At 33.9% G+C, this 18689-nt stretch overlaps 1 pseudogene; it reads right to left on the reverse strand.

The window, feature by feature from the left end:
• Positions 1–10678: 10678 nt before the first annotated feature.
• Positions 10679–10814, reverse strand: LOC118523550 (U2 spliceosomal RNA; annotated as a pseudogene).
• Positions 10815–18689: the final 7875 nt, after the last annotated feature.

Genomic DNA, 18689 nt, shown 5'->3' on the forward strand with positions numbered 1-18689 from the left:
ACAATACATTACAAAAAAACAAACAAACATTCACAATGATCAAGTGGGATGTATTCCTGTGATGCAAGTTTGGCTCAATATTCACAAATCAGTCAATGTGATATATCACATTAATAAGAGAAAATATAAGAACATATAGTCATTTCAATAGATGCAGAAAAAGCATTTGACAAAGTATAACATCCACGTGATAAAAACCCTCAACAAAGTAGGTTTAGAGGGAACATACCATAACATAAGAAAGGCCATATATGAAAAACCCACAGTGAACATCATACTCAATGGGGAAAAACTGAGAGCTTTTCCCCTAAAATCAGGAACAGGACAAGGATGTCTTGTCTCGCCACTTATTTCAACATGGTACTGGAAGCCCTAGCCATAGCAATCAGACAACAAAAAGAAATAAAAGGCATCCAAATTGGTAAGGAAGAATTAAAACTTCCACTATTTGTAGATGACATGACACTATATGTAGAAAACCCTGAAGACTCCACCAAAAATCTAGCACTGATAAATGAATTCAGTAAAGTCATAGGATACAAAATCAATGTACAGAAATCTGTTGCATTTCCATGCACTAATAATGAAACAGCAGAAGGAGAAATTAAGAAAACAAGCCCATTTACAACTGCACCAAAAATAGTAAGATACCTAGGAATAAACTTAACTAAAGAGGTGAAAAACCTACACTCTGAAAACCATAAAACACTGATGAAAAAAAAAAAATTAGAGATAACACAAAGAAATGGAAAGACATCCCATGCTCATGTATTGGAAGAATAAATATTGTTAAAATATCTATACTACCTAAGCAATCTACAGATTTAATGCAATCCCTACCAAAATACCAATAGTATTTTTCACAGAACTAGAACAAACAACTCTGAAATTTGTATGGAACCACAAGAGACCACAAATAGCAAAAGCAATCCTGAGAAAGAAAACCAAAACTAGTAGTATCACAATTTCAGACTTCAAGTTATACTACAAAACTGTGGTGATCAAAACAGTATGGAACTAACACAAGAAGAGACACATAGATCAATGGAACAGAATAGAAAACCCAGAAATAAACCCACAACTATATGGCCAATTAATCTTTGACAAAGGAAGCAAGAATATGCAGTGGGAAAAGGACAGTCTCTTCAAGAAATGGTGTGGGGAAAACTGGACAGTTACATGTAAAAGAATGACACCGGACCACTTTCTTACACTGTATACAGAAATACACTCAAAATGGATTAAAGACCTAAATGTGAGACCTGAAGCCATAAAAATCCTAAAGGAAGCACAGGCAGTAATTTCTCTGACATTGGCCCTAACAACATTTTTCTAGATAGGTCTCCTGAGGCAAGGGAAATAAAAGCAAAAATAAACTATTGAGACTACATTAAAATAAAAATCTTTTGCACAGAGAAGGAAACAATGAACAAAACTAAAAGGCAACCTACTGAACAGGAGAAGATATTTGCAAATCATATATCTGATAAAAGATTAGTATGGAAAAATATTTAAAGAACATATAATACTCAACACCCAAAAAACAAATAATCCAATTAAAAAATGGACAGAAGATATGAATAGGCATTTCTCCAAAGAAGACATCTAGATGACAAACAGACACATGAAAAGATGCTCAACATCACTCATTATCAGAGAAATGCAAGTCAAAACCACAATGAGATATTACTTCACACCTGTCAGAAAGGCTAAAATCAAAAACAAAAAACAACAGGTGTTGGTGAGGATGTGGAGAAAAAGGGACTCTCGTGCAGTGTTGGTGAGAATGCAAATTGGTGCAGCCACTCTGGAAAACAGTATGGGGGTTCCTCAAAAAGTTAAGTACCCTATGATCCAGCAATTGCACTACTAAGTATTTATGCAAAAGATACAGAAATACTAATTCAAAGGGATACATGCACCCCAATGTTTAAAGCAGCCTTATCTACAACAGCTGAATTATGGAAACAGCCCAAGTGTCCATCAACTGATGGATAGATAAGGAAGATGTGCTATATATACACAGTGGAATATTATTCAGCTATAAAAAGAATGAAAACTTCCCATTTGCAAGGACATGAATGAAGCTAGAGAGTATAATGCTAAGTGAAATAAGTCAGCCAGAGAAAGACAAATGCTATATGATTTCACTCATATGTGGAATTTAAGAAACGAACAAATGAGCCAAGAAAAAAAAGAGAGAAAAAGGCAAACCAAGAAACAGACTCTTAACTGTAGAGAACACACTGATGGCTACCAGGGTGGGGGTGGGGTGGGGGGAGAACAGGTGAAATAGGTGATGGGGATTAAGGAGGGCACTTACCATGATAAACACTGGGTGATGTATAGAATTGCTGAATCACTAAATTGTACACCTGAAACTAATGTAACACTGTATGTTAACTACACTGGAATTAAAATTAAAAACAATAAAAAATTAAAACATACACAAATAATATTTTGTTTTCAGATAATATTAAGACTAGATCTGACCCAATTTTTCACATAGGAAAAATAAATTTAATGAGTAACATGCATTCTTCCTTAAAGAAATTCTATGGTTGTGTTTGAAAGTTTTAGCACTATAACTTTTAAAATAGCAGTATCTTTTCTGGATTAGAAGATCTTTGTGACCATGTTGTGGGATGAATACCCTAGTAGGCTGTAGAATATGGTCCTATTGTTACATCTAATGCAATGGTTTATCAGCCAAAACTTAGTAGTGTTTGGTGCCAGAGGGCAAACATTTTTGAGCTAGGAGAATTATTAAAGCCACATCAAATGAGATTCTCGAGGACAAGGATCTTGTATGAAACAAATGGCTGGAAAACAAAGAAACCAAAAGAATGCTGGATGGTGATAAGACTGATAGATAATAAAATAAATAGACTCACCTAACTTTAGAATTTAAAATCTCTTCCATATTTTCTCTTTGTTCACAATGTTAATTCTTACATTGCAACATATTTCTCACATTTCTTTATTTGCTTAACGAAACTATGAAATCGCACTATAAATTATTCCCATCTGCAGTTCAGTGAATATGTCCTTTGTATTGTTTACACTTTAGCCATGGTAAATTCCTAAGTATATGGATTTTTCTATTTCTTATGTTGCATTTCCCAGATGCATTAACTATATGCTTAAATGAACACACATACAAGAAATATTTCTTGATTATAAATACCAGCATCTGGTTTTTAGAAGACAGAGGAAAATAACCTCTCAATGTCTCAAGTCCTGCCATCAAACAGAAGTTAATCAATTATGGATTTGGCATCCGACTATTGTTTTGTTTTCTAATAACTTTTCTTCTTGAGCTCTGAAATTATTTCAATTGAGTAATAAGAATTTACTTAAATACTACTATATGTCTGGAAATATACACAAAAAAATCATGAAGTTACATCACAAAGATATATTGCAAATCTAGCTATACAAAAAGGCTATCTACATAAAAATATAACTTCCTCAGAGAGTTCCTTACCTCTGACCTCCATCTCTCTGAGCTTTCTTATTCATCACTGATAAATGAGATTTCTTAAAATGGAGCTCCAGTCACAACAACTCCCTGCTCAAAGATCTTCAAGGTCTATATTGAGTATAAATCCAATTAAGTGTAAGTATCACCTTTGGGAATTAAAACCTTCAACAAAGTGATCCAACATATTTTCTATGTAATTTCCCTCTCTTCCTCATACAAAGCTATGAATGTAGGTAAAGTATGGTTTTCTTATTCTTCCAACACTCTCAGTAAAATCTCCTGTCTCTGCTTCATTCTGTTTCTTTCTTTTCTTTTTTGTTCTATATGTCCTTGTCTCTATCACTTCTTGCAAAAGCCCCAGTCAATCTTTCAAAGTGTTCAAATACTACATTTTTTTGAATTTCTATTTCCTCAAAATGAGTATAGTACTATTTCTTTACTCTGACCTCCAATGCCACTGTGAAATTATTTAATCACCCATACTAGAGCATGGGAGATGAACATATTGATTTTCATACTTAAATTAAGCAATTGATAAAATTAGGAATGTAATGTGAAGTATCAAATTAAAGTTCTACTCAGAAAGAGAACACAGTTACTAAAAGAAAAAAAAAGATTCCTTCAAGACAAAATTGTCACATAAAAAGTATCCTTTCACATGGTTCTTCAACCATGTGTGTAGTTTTAATTGTTGGAAAGTTGCAAAAAGTAAATTTCAGTCAGTTAAAGAAACCACATATATACGTTTGTGAAGAAGAAAAGCAGAAGGCAGATTTGTGTGATAATGAGAACCTGATACTATTTGAATGGACGGGAAGAAACGGACAACTGTCAAATATTTGCTGGGTAATGAGTCAGATTTGTTACATCATTGTGTTGAATTTAACTGTCATCTGGAGTGAGCCGTTGACGGGACAAATATGTAATATTGCCAGACTAGAAGGGTTGATTTGGAGAAGAGTCGATGCCACGATGTGCTCTTTCAAGAAGAGTTTGCTGATGGACAAAATTATTATTTTTTATCACACATAGAAGAAGTTTAGAGATTAAATTTCCAAGCCAGGGTGATTACATGAAATTGTGAAGACTCTTCTTTTAGGCTGCTCCACGTTCTCTTGACTTCAAATCAGAATCCAGAACTCTAACCATCATGTTCATATAGCAAGTATCAAGGAAGAAGGGCTGAGGCAGGGTGTGACCTTTCCTCTGAAAGAAATGTCTTAGAAATATGTCAAGGCATTTCTGATTAAATCCCATTGGCTATGTCCAATGAGATAATAAGTTCTATGTTCACCCTTAACTAAAAGGGAATTGAAGAGGGCACATGATATAGTGAGCACTGGGTGATACTCTCAAATGAACCATTGAACATTATATCAAAAACTAATTATGTACTATACTTTGGCTATTGAATTTAAATTAAAAAAATAGGAAAAGAAAGGGGGAAAAAAAGGAATTGAGACATGTGTTTATTCTAGGTTGTCATATACCTAACCAAAATTTAGGAATTTTCTTAGTTTTAAAAGAGAGAGCATATGGGGCGCCTGGGTGGCTCAGTCGTTAAGCGTCTGCCTTCGGCTTGGGTCACGATCCCAGGGTCCTGGGATCGAGGCCCGCATCGGGCTCCCTGCTCAGCGGGAAGCCTGCTTCTCCCTCTCCCACTCCCCCTGCTTGTGTTCCTGCTCTCCCCCTCCTTGTGTTCCTGCTCTCACTATCTCTGTCTCTGTTAAATAAATAAAATCTTTAAAAAATAAAAATAAAAAAAATAAAAGAGAGAGCATATATTACGGAATATTTTGCAGTCTGTCAGAAAAAGCTCCTGGGTTTCTTATAAGTAAGAAGATATCTTTTGATATCATTGAGAGTATGTTTTTAGTAGAATGATAAAAATAAAATTGTGGAGATGTTAAAGAGGGAATAGTCAGGAAAATGAGATATCATATCCTCAATCAAAGAAGACATTTGCCTATGAAAGAATAATGAGAAATAGGAAGGCTTCTAGGGAGGGCCTCAAGGTTAAGGAAAGAGAAGAGGACTTTGCATTTTTGAAGGAAGTGCGGTTGGAACTGTGGGGCACCGTTGGAAACTGGCATGAGAAAAGATCTGAGAGGGCGCCTGGGTGGCTCAGTTGGTTAAGCGACTGCCTTCGGCTCAGGTCATGATCCTGGAGTCCCTGGATCGAGTCCCGCATCGGGCTCCCTGCTCGGCGGGGAGTCTGCTTCTCCCTCTGACCCTCCCCCCTCTCATGTGCTTTCTCTCTCATTCTCTCTCTGTCAAATAAAAAAAAAAAAAAAAAAAAAAAAAAAAATTAAAAAAAAAAAAAAAAAGAAAAGAAAAGATCTGAGAAATACCTCCCGTGGATACGTTTGAAAGGACATATAGACAGACTAAAGCATGATGAAAGGAGGAGGATGATAGCTTGGTAGATTCTATCAGATAGCCAATACCTTCTCAGTTTAACAAAAGCATAAGTCATGCATTATAAGCGAGGGGCAAGGGAAGTAAAATAGTCCAGGTGGTGAGTGGATAATGTTTGAAATATAGATACAGAAGTTAAGTAGCTCACTAAATAAAATGAAATTATCGGGCATGCTTCTGAATATCTGCAACTTTTCTGGGCAAGAATTGCCTCACCTAGTCTTTGAAGGAAACTCACATACCTATTAAGAAAGTACTTTATTGAAGATTTTACCTGACTTGGGTTGCACGAATATCGTACAACTTAAAGAAATAAACTCTCTCAGTAGTCATAGTAAAGATATATATTTTACAAAACTGCAACTGGCTTTCTACAGGCACTGTTATTGTTTAATTATGGATTTCTGGGAAAAAAAATTCTCATTGAAAATCTTGCTGTCAGAGACAAATTCTTAGCTGGTTTTGCAATGCCATGTTGGCTTGCCAAGCATAAAGCTAGTTACACGAAGCGCTGAAAATTCACCACTAGCTTTTTCATTGAAACTATAAATAGCATCTATATTGTGCCTTGGAAAAACAAGCATGGGTTCAAAACTTGATTAAATGTTATTTTTTCCCCTTAAACTGCTAAGTTAGTCATCTATAGGCTAAAACTCATAACTTATGTTTTATCCTTAGCAAAGATGAAAGTAATTGGTTTGTCTGACTGTGTATCCATCCCCAAAATATTAATGCAAAATATGTTTGGAGGTAGGCTGAGGAAACTTCTAAAAGGTTAGGTGACAATATATCTTTTGCATTAATCTTTAAATAAGATTAAAGGTCCAGTTTTTAAATAACATTCTCCCAATTTTTATGTTTTCTGATCACTCCCTAATTGTTTATAAAAGAGGTATCTGATTTATTGTGATGTATACTATTCTCCTGTGGGTATTAATATAAATATGTCCTTTAAATAATCTTTCCCAGATAGGGTGAGCATATTGTTTAAGTAAAATGACATACTTCATTTTATAATTGGTCAAAAACACCTAAGAAATAGCTATTCAGATTTGAAAGGTACATGAGTGAATAAATTGCCTCCTTCATTAAAAAAAAACAAAAACAAGTTATCATCTTATCACAATGCATTATTTCTCTGATTCAAAGTTTATCATAAAATAATTTAAATCAACACAGGAATGGAGTATTTGTGTATAAGGGATGAAAAAGAAAGACAAATGGGAATACAACTATAGTTAAAAACCTCAAGCAATAGGACTTGTTTTAATGGGTTATCTTTTCACTTACCCACTCCCACTTATATCCAATAAACCTATTGGAAAAAAAAAGCCTCTTGATTCCTTTAATATATTTTTCTTTTGACTTTAATAGAATTAAATTCAATTCTATATATTTCTGACCCAAATCCCAGAAAATCTAATCAGAAAGAATCCATTCCGTCAAGAAGATGGGAGCAAATATCTGGTTTTCTTAGAGCTCATATAAAAAGGTGTAGTCAGCACAATATATCATATCCTCACCAAAGGTTCATTTAGAATGAATTTGGAGCAACTGACCTACAGGAAGAAGGCAGCTGTGCATGGAAGAGACTGGAATCTTGACTCTTTTGAAATAGCAAAAGAGGTGAAAGGAAATAACCCAGACTTTTGCTTGGAGTGTGTGATATGGTCTTTGAAGCGTCATTACCTTGTTACAGAGCTAGCTGTTCCATTTTCTAATTTTGTTGTTGTTGCTGTAGAGATTTATGTTAGGAAGTGGTTGAGGGACTTGTGCTCAGTTTTCAGATAGGCAGCAAAGTTTTATCATGGCAATTACTAAGAAAAAGAGAGGGAGTCGAAAGGATAATTGTTTTTACATTATTTTGGAATTCTGAAAGGAGCTGGGCTAGGGTACATTAATAAATTAAAAATTAAGTTACAATTTCAGAATGCATTATTCTGTTATACCAAATATCACATTGAATTGTAATTATTTACTTACATTTCTTTCTCATTCAGACTTAGATTGTAGGAGAAAATAATGTGCCCTATTCGTTTTTTTAATCCCCAACCTTGGCAAAAATGTCTGTGTAATAAACTAACCTGGCTGTGTTTACCATGCTATCTTCCATGCTTTGTTTTGTTCTTTCTTCCTTTTTTTTTTTTTTTTCCTGTATAGGCTCTTTCTCTTATAATTCACTCTTCTTAATCAGATTTTTACTTTTAGTGAATTTAACTATATGTTTCATTTTATGAGAGTCATTAACATGTATAGAATGTATATAGCAGGAATGAAAAGAATGAGAATGGATATAAAAACCACTTCTTATGAGAAAACAGTACACAAATGAGTCCAATCAATGCAGTGGCAGGACACAAATGAATGGTTTCGAATTCTTGAAAGGCTGTATTATGAGAGAACAGACAGTCTGCATCTCTTAGCAAAAGACACATTCACAGTGGAGTTTAGATTAATCCAACAGTTGTCCAAATATGCAACAGTTGCCTTTTAAGGTGTGATATTCCTGTCCTGGTGGGGTAAAATGGAGACTGGATTGTCTGTTTACAGGGATATTCTCAAAAGCATTCCTTCCTGGGATGGAAGAAAGAATTTGTTGATTCTCTTACCCATTCCTCTTTGGTATAATAGTTACCTCATCACTTGACCAACTGCTAGCCACTTCATGATAATGTTTATGAACATATCTCTGACACAGACTATTAACAAGCTATTGCCATTCACTCTATATGTACTTTTATTTGGAGGGGGGTGCAGATATCTTTTTATTGATGAGTTGTAAAGGCTCTAGATACAAGTACCTTGTCAGATATCTTTCTTGCAAATATTTTTCTCTCATTCTCTGGGTTATCTTTTCACTTTAAAACAACATCCAGTATAGTTAACATATAGGATTATATTAGTTTCAGGTGTACCGTATAGTGAGTCAACAATTCTATTAATTACTTAGTGCTCTCTATAAGTACTTTTGACAACTGTTGTGTTAAGTCTTAGGGAACGCAGAGATTAATGAAGATACTTTTCCCTCTGGATGTCCATAGTTTACAGTGTGAGAAAAGGTAAAAAACATAACTTATGATGCAATAGGTACAATATGAGCAAACTTGTCTTCTTTTTTTTTTCTCTTCTGAATACTATGTCTGCCAAACATGTTGTTGTTTTGCAAATATAGGTAGAAAATGAACATATTTATTCCTTGTAGACCTGGGTTCTTCTGTGTTCTGTTTCCAGGAAAGAAAACCCTTGTTGGAATGTTGTTGTGAAAAAGGACTTTTGACTAACCAGACAATATGTACATGTTCATATAAGGAATCAGACTTCACTTCCATATAGATCCAGTGAGTTTTCTAGGATCTGATTTTGAGTTTTCTAGAATCTGATTCTGGGATGTAGCAGTGGAAGGTAATTCAACCAAGGCAGAAAAAATGTGGCAAAATTAGGCAACAAAATCAATACAAATTTCTTAGAAAAGTGACACCTTGTTTGTTTAGGAAAGCCAAATATGTATGTTTATTTTCCTATTACTGTAATATAAACTTGATGTCCCACAGTTCAGTGTTCCCCATCATATATTCATACATTCTTCAAAGTGCAAAACTCTCTTCCAACTTCTGGACTTTGCACTTGTAATTCTCTGTTTAGAAGTTCTATCCCTCCCCAATTCTTTGCTGATAGAACTCATCAGAACTTAACTCTCCCTACCCCTCATAAGTTAAGCCTGATCTCTACCAGTTATATAATTTCATTGCTGTAGACATTGTTTCTTATCATGACTTTCAAATATACACGTGTGTGTGTGTGTGTGTGTGTGGACACACAGTTGGTTATATTCATTTATAATTAAATTATTAATTAGTGTTTTTCTGCTTTATTATATTGTAGACTGTTTTAGCTCAGAGCTTCTAACCTTTTTGTTTACTTTGGTGGGCCCAATCCTCAAGAGAACATTTGGCAAATAGATTTTGAAAGGCTGAAAGGAAGTTTTACAGCTTATTAAGGACTAGTTGTATTAGCACAAAATGAAATTTAGAGGCAGGCCAGCCTTCCATCCAACAATAGCCAGGCTTTTTCATTTACTAATTATTGCTCAAAAGTAGAGTTTTCCCAACCTTCTATAACAGAATGATTCTACTCCCTCCTAAAACACTCTTAAACAGAGTTCTATAAATGAATAAATAAAGAGATTATTTCTAATATTTTTCTGCACTGGTTATGCTTATAAGATTTATAAATATGGTGAGTATCAAGTATCTTAGTGTTATTTGTTTATATGGAATTAATATTTACATGCTGTGTCACTTTAATTGTATTATAAACAAGTACATTTAATTTGATTAGCTATCAATATACAATATATGCAAAGGAAAGGAACTTCTGCCAATCAGAATAGTTTTCATTTTGAAAACATTGTTCAATTCAATGTTTAATGTATTAATAATATGAGCTAGAAAGATACATGTCTATTTTTAGTTTTATCTTGAAAACCCAATTACATTAGCAAGTGATTAATTCCATTTGATAGCTAAATAAAAAAAAATCATTGCAGGTAAACTGATTTACTCTCATAAGCACTGTTAGCATTATTCATTTCAGTTACAGAGACTGTATTTTCTCATCTGTACAAAGAGGTGCTTTGACTAATGAGCCCTAGTTTCTTGCCTGGTCTACCATTCTATGATACTACAAATTTCAGTAAGCTAATTTTATGTTTCATCTACATGCTAAGAAGATCATAACAGAGAAATAACACTCTAGAGAATTGTATTCTTTGGCTATTTAAAGTTCTCTGTTAATGAGAATGAAGATAAATGATGGAGAAATCAACTCTTACATCTATTCTATGTGTTAGTAATCAGAAAAAGAAAATCTACATTCTCCACACTTGATCTTAGCCAAAAGGCCGAGAAGCGATACATTAACATTTTGCTAGAAGACTTTCAAATATAGGTTCTCTGTCTTTTTTGAATAGCTTTTATCAAATTTGTTATTTTATGATGGCAAGGTCATCCACCCTTCTCACTGAGCATCATGAAATCTTATGTCCCTTACCTGAGTGCAGTGAGGCACCTCTTCCGCTATTGGCCACAAGGAAATTTTTGCAGTGGGGTGTGAGTTATAACAAAGTATAAAAAAGAAACCCTCATTTCTTTGTATTAAGTATCTGGAGCACAGGCATGTTCGGGATCCGTTTTGGGAATAGTCCCCATCCTTTCTGCATGAGCTGCAGATGTTAATAAACAAGGGTGGTTTAGAAATCTAGATCTGTGGACTTATTTGTCATCACACACTCCAAATGTCTTCTATTTTACTTTCATGTATAAAAAGAAGTTGATTAGGCCAAGTAATAAACTTCATTCTGTGAAGGTAATAACTCATTGATCTCAAAGAGTGTAGATAATATCAAGTCATGCTGCAAATGATTGTCTTATTATTTCATGAGTTCTGGCCTCAGATTCTTTGTGGTTTGGAACTGCAATAAATCATTCTCACATATATTATGAAATCAGAAATGATCTCTTTCTGAAATCTAGGTAATATATATTCTCTGTGTGTGTGTATTTCAAGTCCTACATATTATATTCTTCCTAACTAAATAGGCATACTCACAATTTCCATTTATTTTGGGAAGATAATTTAAATGTTTAGGAAGGGAGCAACTTTGATCATCTTGACATTTTGGTTGTGACACTTTAGAAAAAAATATGGAATTCTAGAATATCTTCAATCCTGGTAATTTTGAAAACTTTCTAAGAAATGTAACAATATAAATTGGCTTTAATTTCTAAAAATCCACCTTGTTTGGTGTTTTTCAAATATTTTCTTTAGAAAAACTGAAAATAAATTCAAGAGCATTGTATTGCTAGTATTGCCCTACTTGCTGAATCAAGAAAAGTTAATATCTGCCAATCAGATTGGGATTATTTTTACAGATTTATCCCCTGGAAGTTGTGTTTCTGGACCAAAAAGAGTAGTTAATGTCAAGGGAACAAAATACTGAAAATCCTATTTAATTTGGTTCTTTCTCAATGCACATTCTGATCACATTTTTCCTAGATCATTTCTTGCCCCAAATTTATATCGCTCTATTATTCACATAAAGGTGGCCATATGATTATATTTTAATTATTTTATGGTATCATTAATGATGAAAACGTATTAAGTATTAACAACATGTTCCTCAAAATTAAAGCTTATATCAGTTTTGGGAACATGTTGCAGTATTCCTTACAATGTTTATGTTATAAACTCTTCATTTATTTCAGATGCAATTACATAACAATCTAATAATGTTAGAGTATATACATTTGTGTGGGCTTACTAATAGCATGATGAAGTCTGTAAAAGGTAAAGAGTGTTTGTTTATAATCGTGCTATATGCTTTTACCCAGGTTATTGATTAAAGTGAAATCAAGAAGTGACAGTAATTTTTTACATAATACATTTCCTGGAATAAGAAAGAAGATGAGTAAATTAGTCTTTCTAACCCCCAGTAAAATTCAAGCAAGATTGATTTCATCTAAAATTTTCAGAGGCAAGATTTTTTATAGAAGTTCAATTACAATATTGTCATTTTCTTGTACTGGATATTGTATTTACAAAATGAATATTATGAATATTTCAAATAAAACATAAGCAGTAATATAATTTATATGCAACATTATATTTTACTTGCAAAACTGTCAGACACTTTCACTATGGCTATGAAAATATCTGATGAATATACTTTGTATTATTTAAAGTTTGTGGTAAAAATGAATGATGCTTATTTGATTATATTTTAGTGTTAAGATGAATGAATATTAAGCCCAAATTTTTATGCATCAGAGAATCAGGTTTAGAAAAACTCTAGTTCTTATACTAAACTGCCTGTAAAAGATTAAAATGTTGAGTTTAGATCAAAACATGACTTTGAAGTACACTTTTTTGCACCTATTCAATTATTTTAATCTGAAGAGTTCTAAAAGAAGATAGAATCCAGATTTAACATACTTTCTTTAATTGAACTTTACCTGTTTTATAGTGGGTATCAAGAAAATGAGAATGAAAGCCAGGTTGAAGAATAATGACATTAGTCTTAAACATTTCATAAAGCCCACATCGTCCTCAGAAGAGTCAACTGCAGAAACATTTCTGCTTAAAAAGAAAGAGGGAAAAGGAGAGAGAGAAAGAGAGATAGACAGAAACAAAACCACAAACATTATCTTTTAATTTAATTCAATAAATCTCAATTTGTACTTACTTTGGAGTACCAGAGAATCATATGTCTTTGTCAGACTTCTTGGTAAGGTGATGATTATGTTCATGAAACAATATAAAGAATAAAAAACACCATCCAATTAAGAGTGTAATCAAATGTCAAAAGGATATCAGAGAACATATTGGTAGGTAGTCAAATCTATCAACCAACACACACTTATGGAGATTCTACTACATACTAGTTACAGTCCACGTGATCTGTAAGTGTTTCTAATCTCCACATCGATACTCATGAGGGTCCCATTTTAACCATTCATCTAGGAGATCATTCATTCAGCAAATATTTATTATCAGATACCGTGCTATTTAATGTGGATACAATAATGACAAAAAAAAAAAAAAAAAAAAAAAACAGACACTTCTCTCTGCATGCCCTGAATTCACCTTCTACTGCGGTGACATATACTTATCAATAAATCACACAAAAGTAAATTTATACTGTGAGAAAGAGATGAGAAGAAGCAATACATCATGCTATAAGATTGCAAATTAGAAAAGCTAGTGTATTTAAGGAGATAGGGAAGGCTTTCTTTAAATATAGTATATTGCCTTTTTTTTTTTAATAAAAGTTAATCAAATGAACAAAGTTTAGTAGCTGAGAGAAGCAATCCAAAAAGAAGAATATGTAAAAACTCTTGCAGGAAGAAGGTTGGAACTTCTCCCAATATGGGTAACCAGAAGCCACCTAACCCTATACAGAAGGGGGAAAAAAATAACACACTAACTTGTTAGAAGGTTGGCAGATCCTTGAGTAGTGTAAGTGGTTAAATCTTTCTCTTTGATGCAACCACATTATGGTGACTTTACCATCCAATGGCACCAAAGGAAATAAGATTAAAGTTCAAGCTGAGGTCACCAGTGTTGAAAATCACATTTAACACTATCCAACTACAACTGGCATTGTGATACGGGTTCTCACCATCTAGTCGTGTCTGGAAATTGCTAATTAGAGATAACATTCTTAAACTACAGAAGGATCAGGATATTATTAACTATCAGTATATTTTCTGCATATTCTTACCAACTAAGCATGCTTCTAAATAATTTATTTAAGTGAACTTTCATAAAGTTATATAGTAGAAAAGAGTCATAATTCAAAATTATTTATTGAAAGAGTAGCAAATTTTTTATTGATGTCTCACTTAAAGGATGTTGAAAAAACATTACCAAGATTTCTGCTGGTTGTTGCTTCTTTCTAAGGCTGAGTCCAAAAGCAAGCTCTATGCCAGGCACACTTAGGGATGGGTCTCAAGGTATATTTTTTTTTGCATATCCTTGGCATGAGCCAGAATAGGCTCAACTACACTTTTGACATAAATAATCCATTGTCATCAACCAAGTATCCTCTTGAACACAGTAGTTTGGGAGGGTCAGTAACAAGATGCTTCAACGCAGACTACCCTCAATGGTGTCCATTCTATCCAACAAAATTTCACATGCACCTGTTGTTCCACATGGGAGAGTGCATGCTTCCCCTTACCATACTCTCTATTGGCTCTGCCAGTTTATTTGCTTGTTTGTTTGTTTTGCTACTATCCAAAGTCTAGCTGAAACAAATTTATTTACTAGGCAAGTAACAACAGATGAGTGATGATTATGAGTCTCTGAAATCATGAAGGAAGGTGAGATGGTTAGGATTTTTTTTGTTGTTGTTGTTGTTGTTTGTTTTACTGTGGTAAAATATACATAATGTTAAATTCATTATGTTTTCATTTTTAAGAGTACAGTTTTGTGAGCAAGTTGGGCCATTGAGACTGATATGCCATTTTGAACTAGGGAATGGGATGGGGCATGAGTCTTCAAAAAGGAGGGGGACAGTTTACAAGACAATAAGAAAAACAGGCTTTATTCTTTCTTTCTTAAATTTCACTATGTGTTCTAAGGATTAGTGTGTTAAAAGCCAAATTTAGTTTCTCTTCAAAGGTCCCATAATGTGTTAAGTTGGAAAGCTATCACCATGGACAGCAAGACTGAACATAGGAAAATGGATACCCCTACTTCTCTCTCTTTCCCCATTTTCTCCACTTCTCTGTACCTTGTACACTATAGGTTCTCAATAAATGTTTGTTGGATAAATTAACAAATGAATGGATGATCTAAAAAAAAAACCTCCAAATTTTTAAATAAAAATTTATGAAGGTGAAAAAAAAAGAAAAAAGAAAACAGACGTTTAGGAATTAGATCATACAAATAGGTCATACAGATAAAAGTTATGTCTGGTAATAAGTGTCTCTTAGAGTTGGCCCTCCCTATCTAAATTATTTTTGGCAGTTAAGGAGAGGTAAAATTTTTCTTGAGTCTGCTGGGTCTTGATGGCTTTCAGTTCAAAATAATCCACATGTCAAAGTAGTATATTATGGGGTCAAGTGTTCTGCTCCCGTTTACCAGAAGGTAAGTAGGTACTAAAACACACACACACACACACACACACACACACACACACACACACACAGTGCTGTGGTTATGTCAAAGGAATGGAGGAGCCAAATAATAGAACTCCCAATGCCTAAAGCTGAAAATTTGATCAACGGAATAAAGTAGTAGTAGATTATAATCCAAAGTATAAACTGTGTAGGAAAGTCCCTTGGTAATACAGGTTAATTTAACATTGACATTGATAGTTATGCTGATAGCATGTACACTAGTTGTCACCACAACAGAATAGGAAAAAACCAAAAAACCAAAAGCAAAAGCACAGGCAATTTCATCATGATGAAAAGGACAGTTTATTTTTGGGATCTTCTTGCCAAAAACATACAACCCCTGTCTAATCATGAGGGAAACAAGACAAATCCCCATTGAGGGACATTTTACAAAAAACAAACCGATAAAATGACTAGTACTCAAAACTGTCAAGGTCATTAAAAACAAGAAGTCTGAGAAAGTGTTATAGCCAAGAAGACCCTTCGGAGACATAGTGATTAATTTAATGTATTCTGAGTGGGATCCTGGGACAGAAAAAGAATGTTACATAAGAACGAGAGAGAGGATTTTGGTTAATAATGATGTTCTTTAATTGTGACAAATGTATCATACTAATATAAGATGTTAATGATATAGGAAACTGGGTGTTGGGGTATATAGGAATTCTCTATACTGTTTCCACAATTTTACTGTAAACCTAAAACTGGCCTAAAATTTAAAAAACCCACTATTTTAATAAGGTTCTATATAAATATCACCTTATGTAAGTTTCCTCCTATAAAGGTCAATATAACACTGTGATTGAATCACCACTGCAAATATTTGAGTAGTAAAGTTAGGCCAGAAGTCCTCAGGTTGCAGTCTTTATATTTTCAAGCGATAGTCTCATTTAAAAAATAAACTTAAAACACTCATTTACATTTGATTTCCTTGGTAAATCAAAGCATTAAAATCCCCCGTTAGAGTGATAATTTCAGAGATGAATGGTCAGAGTGAATGCTAACAGTTATCTGGTGTCAACCTGAAAATACAAAGCCCTGGTGAGAGGCGAGTGAGCATTTATCTGGGATCAAAGAATTGAAATTCGGGGAGCACAGATTCAGGTGGAAACTCGAAAAGTGTCTGGTTTGTAATGTGGAATCATGAGGATTTGTAAAGAAAAAGAATGGGTGGGGCCACAATTACATGAGTTAAGAAGAGAGAAAAAAAAAATGAGGGCTTTAACAAATTAACCTACTCTGGATTATACCTTGATTGACTACTGATTCTCGCGTCAGAAAGTCCACACCCTTCAGTCTTAGGATCAGAATGCCCCGTTTACTTCTCAAGTAATTGCTTAAAACAATTGTCATTTTGCCCAATCCAAGGATTTGGTCCCAGTTTCTCTGCAGTGGCCAGTCTGGCTCAATTTTTAAATGGCACCATCTATGTCCGTTTTTCATGGTGGGAACTATAAGGAATGAGTTCTTCTTTCCCATTAGATCTGAATCTGAGACACTGAGGCTACTACTGCTACACACATTTTTGTCACCACAACGGAGTAGGAAAAAACCAAAAAACCAAAAACAAAAGCACAGGCAAAAGAAAGGAACACCACCAACTGAGAAAGAAGAAAATTATATTAGTTATATTGTTTATGCCCCGATGTGAGATGATATTTGAAGTCTCTCCCTAGGCTTGTCATTTATGTGAGCCGATATATTCCTTTTATTTTGCAAAAATTAGCTTGGGCATATGTCTATACAAGAGTCTTAACTTGGGGCGCCTGGGTGGTTCAGTCAGTTAAGCATTTGCCTTTGGCTCCAGTCATGATCTTGGGGTCCTGGGATCAAGCCTGGGATCAAACCCCTTGAGATCCAGTCCAGCCTCTGGCTCCTTGCTCAGCAGGGAGTCTGCTTCCTCTCCCTCTGCCCCTGCTCCTGCTCACTCTCTTTCAAATAAACACATAAAATCTTTAAAAAAACAAGAGTTTTAACTGATACAGAGAGATTTATAGTTGAGCAAAAGAAAGAAGTTCAAGTCATTGTTCAAAATTGGTTTCCTCAAAAATCTCTGACTTTTCCATATTTAATAAAGTCTAGCCATATTTCTATTTCTCTTCTCATCTCTTCACTTCTTTTTTTTTTCCTACCTCCCACATTCATATTTATTTCCAATGATGAGCAAATGATGTCTCTTCTGCTGTTTTTATCTCATCTTCTACCTCATGGAGCTTACTTACTTTTCTGAAAACAGAAACAAAACAAAAACAAAACATAGCAAAACAAAACAACCCAGAGTTACCTGAAAGGAATTCTGGTGAGAACAATTAAGGTACTCCATTTTTCACCTGCTTTTTACTACACATTGTTGTTGATTTATTTATATCCACCAATAAACTATAAACTCCTTTAGAGGAAAGACCCTGTCATATCTGAGTTTTACTATCAATCGGGAGCATACCATATTCCCTGATAAATAAGCAATATTTGTAGGGTTATACATTATTGTCTGAGAGCAGACAAATAAATAATAATGTGTAGTGAAAAGATATCTGAACAGACATGATTTTGCTGTGATGTTGCTGTACTTTATTTATGTAAAATAAAATAATCCATTTTCTTCTTTTATGAAATAAAGTATTCAGGCAAAAAAATTTTAACTACTACAATTCTAAAATCTATGAATCCAAGCAGCTTCTACTCCTTTAGCTATAATTTGGTGACTACAGTTTTATGCAAGCCAAAGTATTCCATTTTCTTCTATTCACCATTGTCCTGACAATGCAAAAAGACTGGGGATTCCAAGAGTATTCTTAGAACAGCATGTGCAGTACTATTCACTTTCTAACTCTAATTCTTCTAGATCCAACATGGAAAATGGAAACACAATCAATGTCCTGCTATATAGTTTCCATAAGATCAAAATAAAAATAGTTATTCAAGAAAAGCACTATTCTTACTGATATTGAAGTCAGAGTTGATTTTGTTGAATGCCTCCTCCTGGAAGGTGGTATCCGGGAGCAAATACTCCTATCCCCTTCAAGATCCTTTTGATCAGAGTAAAAATCCAATTGACATAAGAAAGACTAACAGGATAAAATCAGATTTAATAGCATATGTACAGG

Source organism: Halichoerus grypus, chromosome 5 (assembly GCF_964656455.1).
Source record: "Halichoerus grypus chromosome 5, mHalGry1.hap1.1, whole genome shotgun sequence".
In the NCBI taxonomy this organism is placed as follows: Eukaryota; Metazoa; Chordata; class Mammalia; order Carnivora; family Phocidae; genus Halichoerus; species Halichoerus grypus.